This window comes from Capricornis sumatraensis, chromosome 19, assembly GCF_032405125.1.
Source record: "Capricornis sumatraensis isolate serow.1 chromosome 19, serow.2, whole genome shotgun sequence".
Lineage (NCBI taxonomy): Eukaryota > Metazoa > Chordata > Mammalia > Artiodactyla > Bovidae > Capricornis > Capricornis sumatraensis.
Genome location: NC_091087.1, coordinates 56,502,066 through 56,513,099, shown reverse-complemented (window position 1 = coordinate 56,513,099; position 11,034 = coordinate 56,502,066). Strand labels below are relative to the sequence as shown.

The window sequence follows — 11,034 nt, the reverse complement described above, 5'->3', positions numbered from 1 at the left end:
CTGGGCATTAGTCCTTGTCCTCAAAGATTGTTTCTGTTTTTTTCCTCCTAGCTTTATATCCATCACTTGCTCATGAGTGAAGGAAAGAATTCTGCCTTTAAAATGAAATTCAGAGCTTACACATATTGACCAGTTAAACAGATACAATAATAACTGCAAACCTCAAATTTCTTTAAGGGAGAAAACAAAGGAGAGAAGATTGAGTAGGAAGTGTGGTTTCAGATATTTTAAAAATAAAGCAAAGTGCTTGCTTTGGCAACATATATGTTAAAAAACAGAGGAGAATATTTGAAGGAAATATGTGAAATTTTAATGTCTATTAAATATGATCAGACGTCAAAGGTAGCACAGTGGTAAAGAATCCACATGCTGATGCAGGAGATGCAAGAGATGTGGGTATGATCCCTGAGTTGGGAAGATCCCCTGGAATAGGAAATGGCAACCCACTCCAGTATTTTTGCCTGAAAAAATTCCATGGACAGAGGAGCCTGGTAGGCTACAGTTCAAGGGGTCTCAAAGAGTCAGACACAACTTAGCAACTCAACAACAACAACAAAATATGATTGGGAATAAATGGTTGCCTATTACATTATTTTCTGGGTTTTTTCTGCCTGTTTGGAATAACCTAATATTGGAAGAAATGGTCTGTCTCCAGCTAGACAGACAATGGTCTGTCTTCAGCCAGACAAGACAAATTACAATAGCAATAAGATTTAGGATTTCCTACCTTCTAAATGTCCACTATTCTTTGCCAATTCCCATCTCTGATTAAACTCTAGTCCTACCTCCAGATTGACCAGAATTGCTGCAAAACACCTTGAAACTGTTCACTGATCCATTACAAATTCATTCCAACAGGTCTAAGTTAGACACTCACTGTTTCTTAGCAACTTGTTTTATTCCTCCACTTTAATCAACTGTTATCATGTTACCCACTTGAACTCGCTCAAAGTCTTTCTACTTTTCTCTGACCTCATCACCCATAAAGCTTCCCAGGTGGCTCAGTGGTAAAGAATCCACCTGCCAATGCAGGAGCCACAAGAGATGTGGGTTTGATCTCTGGGTCAGGAAGATTCCCTGAAGAAGGAAATGGCAACTCACTCCAATATTCCTGCCTGGAAAATTCCATGGACAGAGGATCCTGGTGGGCTACAGTCCATGGGAGTCAAAAAGAGTTGGACACGACTGAGCACACATACCAGTGTTCCGACCAAGATAATCAAAGAGTTGAGCACAAACACACACAACACCCTTATCTCATTTCCTGAAAGATCTTTGCAAAATTTGTTGAGCTCTCCTAAGCTTCTTAGCTTCAAGGGTACTTTTCAAGGTAAATGCCTTAAATTCATGCTTTCTATTGCTGTGATATTTCTCCAAGAATTCCACGTGTGGTACCATATTTTGATATCTTGTTCATAGAATTAACAAGATTAAGGTTATGGAAGAGTTCAGTATGTCCTATAACATTGCGTCAAGCATCTGGGCATGGCAAACAGACCCTAACACGATCCTTCTCCCCAGAGCATGTCTACTTCCTGTGTTTCACAACTTTGAATAATTATCTCCTCTTCAGTGCAGGAGAGACATATGACCTGATTCTAGAACGTGTAACAGGTGATGGGATGTCATGCCCATGTTTATATTACATAACACAATATTCCATCTTAGCAGTCTGGACTGAGATTCTCCTCGTTGTCCTACTAAAGCAAGTAGCCGTACTGAGGAGGCTAGTGACAAGAAACCATGGGAGGGATCTAGCCAAGAGCCAAAAAGGAGTCTGGGCCCTTCACAGTACCTCCTCAAGGAAATGAATCCTACCAGCTTGAATGAGCCTGGAAGCAAATTCTTCCCAGTGGAATCTCCAGATGAGAATGCAGCCCAGCCAACACCTTGGATGCAGTCTTGTGTAAAACCCTGATCAGAAGGCCCAGTTAAGCTTTGTCTAAACTTTTGACTCATTGAGACTATGAGATAACAAATAAGTACTGGTTTAAGCCAAATTCGTATAATTATGAAAAGTCATACTCTGGGTTAGGGGAATTCCCTCTGAGGTGCTGCCACAGAAAAGCAGAGGTTCAGTGATATAACACAGGAAGTGTCATGGAATTTTGTTTTTACTTAATAGTAGAGAGTACATACATATTCAGTTTAGCACACAAGCAGTCATTCAGTTCAGTTCAGTCACTCAGTCATGTCCGACTCTTTGCAATCCCATGAACAGCAGCACGCCAGGCCTCCCTGTCCTTCACCAACTCCCAGAGTCCACCCAAACCCATGTCCATCAAGTCGGTGATGCCATCCAACCATCTCATCCTCTGTCGTCTCCTTCTCCTCCTGCCCTCAATCTTTCCCAGCATCTGGGTCTTTTCAGTGAGTCAGCTCTTCACATCAGGTGGCCAAAGTATTAGAGTTTCAGCGTCAACATCAGTAAACAACACCAGTAAACACAAGCAATTTCAATTCTGAAGCCCTACTATGGGCCAGTGCTCTGCTGAGCACTCTGCATGTACTGTCTCATTTAATCCTCATAACAACAACTTATGAGGTAGGTATCATTGTGACTCCATGTCAGAGATGAGAAAATTAAAGCAGATCAATGCCAAATGATTTGTCCAAGACCTCACAGCACGTAACAGACAGTTCTAAAATCAAACTCCAGCCTGTCTCTTTCTGAGTCTTAACTATTAACCATCACCACAGTGAGGATGTGTGCACGCTGAGTAGCTTCAGTCATGTCCAGCTCTTTGCAACACTTTGAGGTAAGAAGAAAGCAGGCAGCAACATTTTGGAGAACAACATAAATTACACATGTTTCATAGTATCAGTGGAAAAAAATTCTAATAATTACCTTTAAGTAAAGAAGTTATACCCTTGGGTAGAAGACAGTGGGCAAAAATAATATGCAGCATACAGATGAGGATCAGAGGAAGGTCAGCTAAACTTGGCCACTATAAGAACATTCAAACCAAATAAAAACAAAAACTATTTCTCTGGTAAAGAGTTTTCACTAAGAAACTGGAAATGTATATCAAAAACCATTATCCAGTTTCATACTTTGTGGTATTAAACTGTATGAACTGAAGTTCTCCTTCCAGAATGGGGAATCAGATTGTCCAGAAATTCCTTTGTTCCTTAATAAAGTTCTAAATTAGAGAGCACCTTATATTGTTCTAGATGAACAACTGGATTGAGGTGGCTCAAATGGTAAAGAATCTAACTGCAATGCAGGAGACCCAAGTTCAATCCCTAGGTCAGGAAGATCCCCTGGAGAGGGGAATGGCCACCCACTCGAGTATTCTTGCCTGGAAAATTCCATGGACAGAGGAATCTGATGGGCTACAGTCCATGGGGTTGCAAAGAGTCAGACACAGCTGAGCAACTAACACTTTCACACTTTTACTTTCAAGATTCTTAGCCAACATTCTCATGGTCAGAGTAGGCAAAAGCCTTTATTTGAGTCTATAGTAACAAGGTGTGTTTCTGCCCAGGTAAGCTTATTTTATAAGACATAAATGGTATAATCCAAGAAGGTGAACCAGAATCAGCTCTCAGTATTTCACAGGAAAACACAACAAGCCCAGATGGCAGAAGATCTAAGAATGCAGCCAAGACCAAAGCTGAAGATCAGTAACCAGAGAAAGTGGGTACCTAAGGGAAGCAAGTAGGTAAGAATCAGACTCAAATGTGAACCAAGTACAGAGTCAGTCTGCTTGCCTTTGCTCCAGAGCTCGTTTTCCTTGGTTAAGCAAGACCCTAGTCAGAGAACATCCTACCCAGCTGGACAGTAGCCTTGCCTGCTAAATTAACTACCTTAGCAATGCTGCTGGATTAGTATCCCTCAAAAGGTGGTTTATGTCCTTGGCTGACACACTCTGAAAACAAAGAAAGAGTGGCAGGCCTTCTCTGAGCAAGCAGTTTACAACCAGGTTTTTCTTTTAAGAAAGACAAACATTGCTGAGGCATGCAACTACTTCCAGCGACACTGGATCCATGACCAAAATTATGCTTTCCAGACTGTCACGTACTTACTGATTCCTACGTCTGTGCAGTAAATGATAAAAGACTCTTCTTCCCATGGATGCGTTGCCTTATTGTGTTGGAATAGTTCTGTTTAATGCCAGATGAGCAGTTGCATGTAATCAGTTAGGATTTCTGATCTGCAGCCTGGATGTGAAGTGGTTGGTTAGTAGAAAACATGTCTCAGAAATGTGGTGTGAGAAGTTGTATAGTGGCTGTAAGGCATCCTAACTAAAGCCATGCCAGCTAAACTCCTATCATGTTGCAATTGAATCTTTCTGAGCTTCATCTTTGTTCCCTCCATGCTCCTGTCTGGGATCACTTGCTATTCATTTTGGCCCTCAACCCAGCTTTGCTCCTAGGACTTTTGATCTGTTCTCATCTTACTATTTCATTTTTTGTTCCTAACTCAGCTATCCCCCTTATAACTGGACGTGATTCTGCCCCAAACTCAGCCATGCCCATATAGCTCTACTGAAACTGCTCAGGTCAAATGAAATGAAAATTTCATCATAATGAAAATACAATTAAATTTTTTCTGTAGTTCTTAGTATACCTCTTTGCCGGTTTGACAGTTGACACTTCCTGTTTCTTTTAGCTCTTTCTGCTTCCATTACATTGCTCCTTTCTAGTTTTTCTCCTACCTCTTACTCCTCCTGTTGATCTCTCTCTTCTCTGTTTTCCTCTGATTACTAGTTAAGTGTCTTCCTCAGAATCCTAAGTCTTCATCCCATCACCATAAAGGTATGACATCCATGCCTATAGCATCAGTCCATTGGATACCTTTATGGTCTTTACTTCTTGCTCAAAACATATTATTTCACTTGTGGAAATCTAAAAAAAAAAAAACAAAACAAATGAATAAGTGTAACAAAATAGAAAGTGTTCTAGATACAGAGATAAAACCTGTTTTTTCCCTGTAATAAGGGTGGTAAGGGGATGAGTGAAATAGGTAAGAGAAATTAAGAGATGTAAACTTCCAGTTACAAAATAAATGAGTCTCGGGGATGGTATGTCTAGCACGGGGAATATAGTTAATAATAATGCAATATCTCTGTATGGTGACAGATGGTAACTAGATTTATTGTAGTGATCATTTTATAATATATAGAAATACTAAATCATTGTGTTATGGCACTAGGAACCAATATACTGCTGTAGGTCAACTATACTTCAATAAAAAGAAAACAAGACTCATAATTATTTACCTATTACAAACTTCTTTAACTCCATCTCCTAGAATTCCCCAAATACACCCCTTTTTTTTCCAGCTATACAGACTGCTGAAAATCTGTGAATGTCTTCAAATCTCCTTAAAATGAGCTCTCCCATTCCAAAACTCCATGTTTTGTCTAGCTGTTTCCTATTTATCTTCAAAACTCTGTTCAGATGTCACCACTTCCAAAAATCCACTTCTAATTCACCCCTTTACTTCCAGGTCTAATTTCACTTTCATTTTGTGTTCTTCTACCAGTGCCTTTATGATTCCACCCCACTAGACTATGAGATCCCTAAAAACAGAAAATTATCCATCAATCCATTCCTAGCACTCAACAGGCATTTAATAAACATATTTTTTAAAATAAAGGGGAAAAGGAAAGAAAGGGAAGAGAGGAAGGTAGATTTGAAAAACCTATCTTAGAAATTAAATTTCAGGTTGATTATTGGAAGACAAATGTAGCTGGTGAGTTAATGGCCTACTTCCCTGGTGGCTCAGAGGGTAAAGCATCTGCCTGCAATGCAGGAGACCCAGGTTCAATCCCTGGGTTGGGAAGATCCCCTGGAGAAGGAAATGGCAACCCACTCCAGTATTCTTGACTGAAGAATCCCATGGAGGGAGGAGCCTGGTAGGCTATAGTCCACAGGGTCACAGAGTCGGACACGACTGGGCGACTGCACTTTCACTTTCACTTTTAATGCCCCACCTAAATTAAATAAATTCTGAATCTTGTAGACATCAATTAATAAAATGAAATCTAACTTCTAGAAGAATCATCTGCCTCCTTCAAGCACCAATTGATAAAAATAGCCCCAAGATAGCACAAAGTCTGTTCCAGTCACATCTCCTTATAGGAGATTGTTAACAATAAGAAAATGAATCAACCAAAGGGACCTAAGGAAGGGTCTTAGAATTAAAAGAAAAAGAAGAAGCACTATAGTGGAACTTCTTGGGGTCATTTTACCCAAATCAATTCTGAAGTTAAAGCTGTCTCATTCTTTACTAATTCCAGAGACAGCCACTTTACATTCATTGTGGTAATTATTAGGGGCTATTCACACAAGAATATTTGTGTGAGTGTATATGTCTCTGTGTCTGTGTGTCTTTTTATTATTAGAATATATCTATTTATTAGAGTCATTCAGGATCTATGATTAACATATGTGTTGAAAATTTAGTAATGTTCCCTCTTGTACTTTGTCCTAAACCTTCCTTACTAAGGGTTTGCACATACAGAAATAATATCAGACTTTTGATTTTATTTCCAATTTCCAACCTAATAGGTTGCCTTGACTTTTATGCCATTAACTCAACGCAACTAAAAATAAACTCGTCTTTCTTATCTCCCTTAAAAAGACTTTACCAACTGAATCCTCTAATTCTATTATGTTCTTAGGTGAAGTCTCTCAGTCGTGTCCAACTCTTTGCAATCCCAAGGACTGTAGCCCACCAGGCTCCTCTGTCCATGGAATTATCCAGGCAAGAATACTGGAATGGGTTGCCATTTCCTTCTCCAGGGGCTCTTCCCCACCCAGGGATCGAACCCGGGTCTTCCACACTGCAGGCAGACTCTTTACTGCCTGAGCCACCAGGGAAGCCATTAGGTTCTTACCCTTCTTATAATTCCCTATGCTCCAAGCTCAAATTATCTTTAACCTCTCCCTCTCCAACACTCTTAATAACATACATACATGTTCAGTCAATTACCTATCAAATATAACTCTAAAGCTCATCTTAAATTTATCTCTCATTCTTTATTCTCATTGATGCCATCATAGTTCATGTCCTTATTTCTAACCAGTACAATTTTTTTCTAATCTACACAATGCTTTTTCCTAATCTATATTATTGTCTAATAATATAATCTATATCATTTTCTAGCCTATATTATTGCAACAGCCTTCTAACTTCTAATCTTCAATCCTTTTCCACTTTATCCAATGCTACACATTGCTGCCAAAATAATCTTCTTAAATCTGTCCTACAAAGCAGAGTTCTGATTGTGTCACTTCGTGACACTTGTAAGAATATCAAATGAAGATAAGATGGCACAATTCAAAATATTTTTGAAACTCAAAATTGCTTACTGAATAAAACTCAAGTGCCTTGTCACAGCATTCGGAGAATTACAGGATCATGAAATTGTTAAAAAAGGAACTTAAATATCATCTTGTACAAGGGCCCCAAATTCTATCCCAAAGTATCCTTTCCTGTCTTATCTTTTTCATTACCTTTAACATGTCCTATACATTAGTCAGATTAAACTTATTACCACTTATTTGACATTTATGCCTCAACGGCTATTCTCAAACTGTTTCCTCTGCCTGGAGTCCCTTCCTCTGAAATCTATCTGTCAAAATGTACTCATCCTTCTAAGTTCCAGGTCAAATGTCCCCTCTTTCATTAACCCTTCTCTGATCCCTGCAAATGAAAAGTCATCTATCCTCTAAACTTTTACAACTCTGTTTGAATCTTTTCTTAAGGCACTAGAGCATCCTACTCTAAAACACCATAAATATCTCTCATTACTGCCACTTGGCTATAAATTCCCAGAAGATAGAGACCTCAGTGTACTTTTTGGATCCCCTCTAAATATCTTCTCCTACCCTTTAGGAAAAATAAATTACTATTTGTAAGTTGTTATTATTCTGTTTAAAAAATTGATAAAAGTGAAAATTTTCAACTGAGATGTCTCTTTTTAATTACCAAACCACTATCATAATTTTGGGAAAGAATAATTTTGAAGCCTAGATTTATACCAAGTAGTAAACGATGTCTCAGATTTTATTCAAAAAATATTTACATGCAAGAAGCTCTGTGCCAGTGCTTAGAAAATACAAAGCTATAACCCTATTCATTAAGAAGAACATAGACTAATGAGATAAAACTAAATTTGTCATAACTGCAACACCAGTGTAAGCACCATATGAGGAACAAATTGTTGGAAGCATTTAAACAAGTGTAAAACTCAAGGGGAAATCTCTAGAGGAGTGAGAAGCATATGGACTTAGCAGTCATTAAGGCTGTTTGGATCCTGGCTGACTTCTTTTAAATAGTGTAATAATGGGCAAAACATTTAACTATTCTAGGTCTCAGATTTCTCAACTGTAAAATGGGAATAATACCTACATTTGGCTAATATTCCTAAAATATAGTAAATGATCAAAAAGACCTTCCCTCCTTCATTTCCTACAGAGCTAAAAAAAAAAAAAATCAAAGAAATACAACACAGCTCTGGATTAATTTTAGTTCAAAGTGTCAAATTTGGGATGATTTGAATCCTCTCACCACACTTCACGACGACATCCCTAGGAGAAAGTAAAATGAAGCCAGAGTAATTAAAAGCCACAGTTCTGGGACTATCACAGAGCCAGGGCTGACTCACTGGAAAGACTGAGAGCTTCTCTGAGGATGACAATTTCAGTTTGGGGTAGCAAAATCAAATGCTATTAATCTAGGATATCAGAGTCAGTTCTGTTCGGTTTCTCATGTTGATTAATAATTGAGGCCATATCTCACAGTTATAAATATGCTCCAGCCCTGAAACGTTCCCAATAAATTTACCATCATTCTTAAATGAATGTTTTACTGTCAGAACAGTTTCCTCTTTCTGTTATATTGGCATTGAGCAATACGCGTTTAAACAAACCCAGTAAAATCACCAAAATAGGTGTTTTTATAAGATTTCAATATGCCATTGAGGAAAGTCCAGTTTTAATAAGCAGTTTAAATCTTCCTCCTCCCAGATCCCCAACTTATCTGGACCTCTTTTAGCAGCACAAACTTCTTCAGGTGGAGAACCAGGCATTGCCCCAGACTACTTACATTACAAACCTAAGGCAACATCAAACTCAATTATAAACCTAACTACCTGTTTCAAGTCTGTTGTTTCTCTCAATTTCACGGCCTTGAGATTAATGGCAACCCTAAAGCAGGCTGGATTCTGGGTGAGGATCAAAGAACCATCAGAATTCACTGTTCTCTGAAAGGAGACAGGAAATCGGGATCTAGATCTTAAACAGCTCTCAGCGTATATAGTGCCTGATTATCCACTCTCAAAGGTACCAACTCAATTTGATTGAGCACACATTTATCAAATGCCTGTGTGTGCCAGGAATTCTGGTAAGCATTAAAATAAAAACACAAATAAGACCAAGTATGACTTCTAAGTGCTTATAAAACTGAAATGCTTAGGCAAGTTGTTACAGGCATGAACTTTTTTAAAAGTAAAATAAAATAAGACTTCAAGGATTGTAAAGGAAAAAACCCTGGGAGAGATGGCTCGTGGGTTCTCCACCCCATGGTGTCCAGGCCTAGGAACCAGGTCACCCACTTGAGCTCATCACTGTCCCTTGTGATCTGGGCAGCTCTCTCCTGTGCTCTGCTCTAAACATAATATAACAACGTGGTTCCTGCCCTCAAGGCTAACAATTCAGGCTGAAGAGACAGTTTGTTCTGACACATTCCTAAATAAGCTTCAAATGTACAAGAGAGAAGCCAGATCAAATCTAAAGAAGCAGCCTCAGAAACACAGTAATCTATGATGACTGACTGACCTTACTTACCACCTATAGAAATCATTTTTTTCCAAAGACAGTCAATGCACTCATAGTCACCACTGTGCCAAAGCAAGCAACGTGATCAGTTTATTCCAAGCTGATAACTGGTCCAGACACAAAATGGTTTAAACAACCTCGAACATGTTTCTAGTCTCCAGCAGAATTTGCATATTTTTGATGAGACTCGTACACCATCTTAAAAAATACTTCATTCATTCAACAAATAACTATTGAGTTCCTAGTACATGCATAACACTGTGCAAAGTATTAGCTGTATAAATAAGAAAGCTCTGCCCATGGGGCATTTACTATCAAAAATAAAATTTACAAAGTTAAAATTTAATATTTTTTACTTGCTTCTGATTGCATGTATTTATCCTAATTACATAATTAGATGCAATCATCCTGAAAACAAAAGGGAAACTGAATTTTATTTGAAGAAGGCTCTCAAGACACAATAATTAAAAAAAAAAACAAAAAACTAGTATGTGAGCCAAATGCCAGAAGCCAAAACATAAATTTAAACTATCAATATCAAAAAAAGACTACAAAATGCAACAATAAAAGTTTATGTCTAGGGGTAAAAAGAAGTGGTAATCATAGAGTACATAGGGAAAAAAACCCATAGTGTGTGGTGTACTCCAAACTCTAGGTATGGAAGAAACCTGAAGGATTACCTAATAGCACTCCACAATTTTGTGGATTAAAAAAAAATACCTTGTTATTAGTATCAAGGGAGACTCTGGTTCCTTGTCACACACTAAATATTTGTTCTTTCCATCATATATGCCAAAAATACTCACATTTTAAAGCCTCAAAGTATTATAGCTTTTATTTATACTGTCTGAACCACCTTAACTTGAATTACTAAACTATTCAAACTACTGTGACTACCGATGGACTGGCTGGTAAGATGTCACAACATTACCCATTGCCACAGGGTAACAGGTATGTCTCTAAACTATATCAGTGAAATTATGGGATGGGAAGAGTGATCATGGTACAAAGCTCAGTCCACGGTCTAATTCACTGAAACCCTTACACACCCGTGCAATTAATTGCCTTCCTCCTGTTCTAAGAGGTAGAAATGGTGTGATCCTTGGCTTAATGGTCACTTGGATTAAAACACTAATCCAAGAGCCTCTCAAACTGCTGTCACTTTCTCATGCACCTGAAATGGGCCCTCTAGCAATGCCAATCATACCCAGTTAGTCTGGGAGGCCAGCCTGGATGCTGCAG

At 38.5% G+C, this 11,034-nt stretch overlaps 1 non-coding gene across 1 annotated transcript; it reads left to right on the top strand.

Moving 5' to 3' along the window:
- The first annotated feature begins 5,719 nt into the window (after positions 1–5,719).
- TRNAC-GCA (transfer RNA cysteine (anticodon GCA)) lies at positions 5,720–5,791 on the top strand. Its single transcript has one exon. It is a non-coding gene; the product is annotated as a tRNA-Cys (tRNA).
- Positions 5,792–11,034: the final 5,243 nt, after the last annotated feature.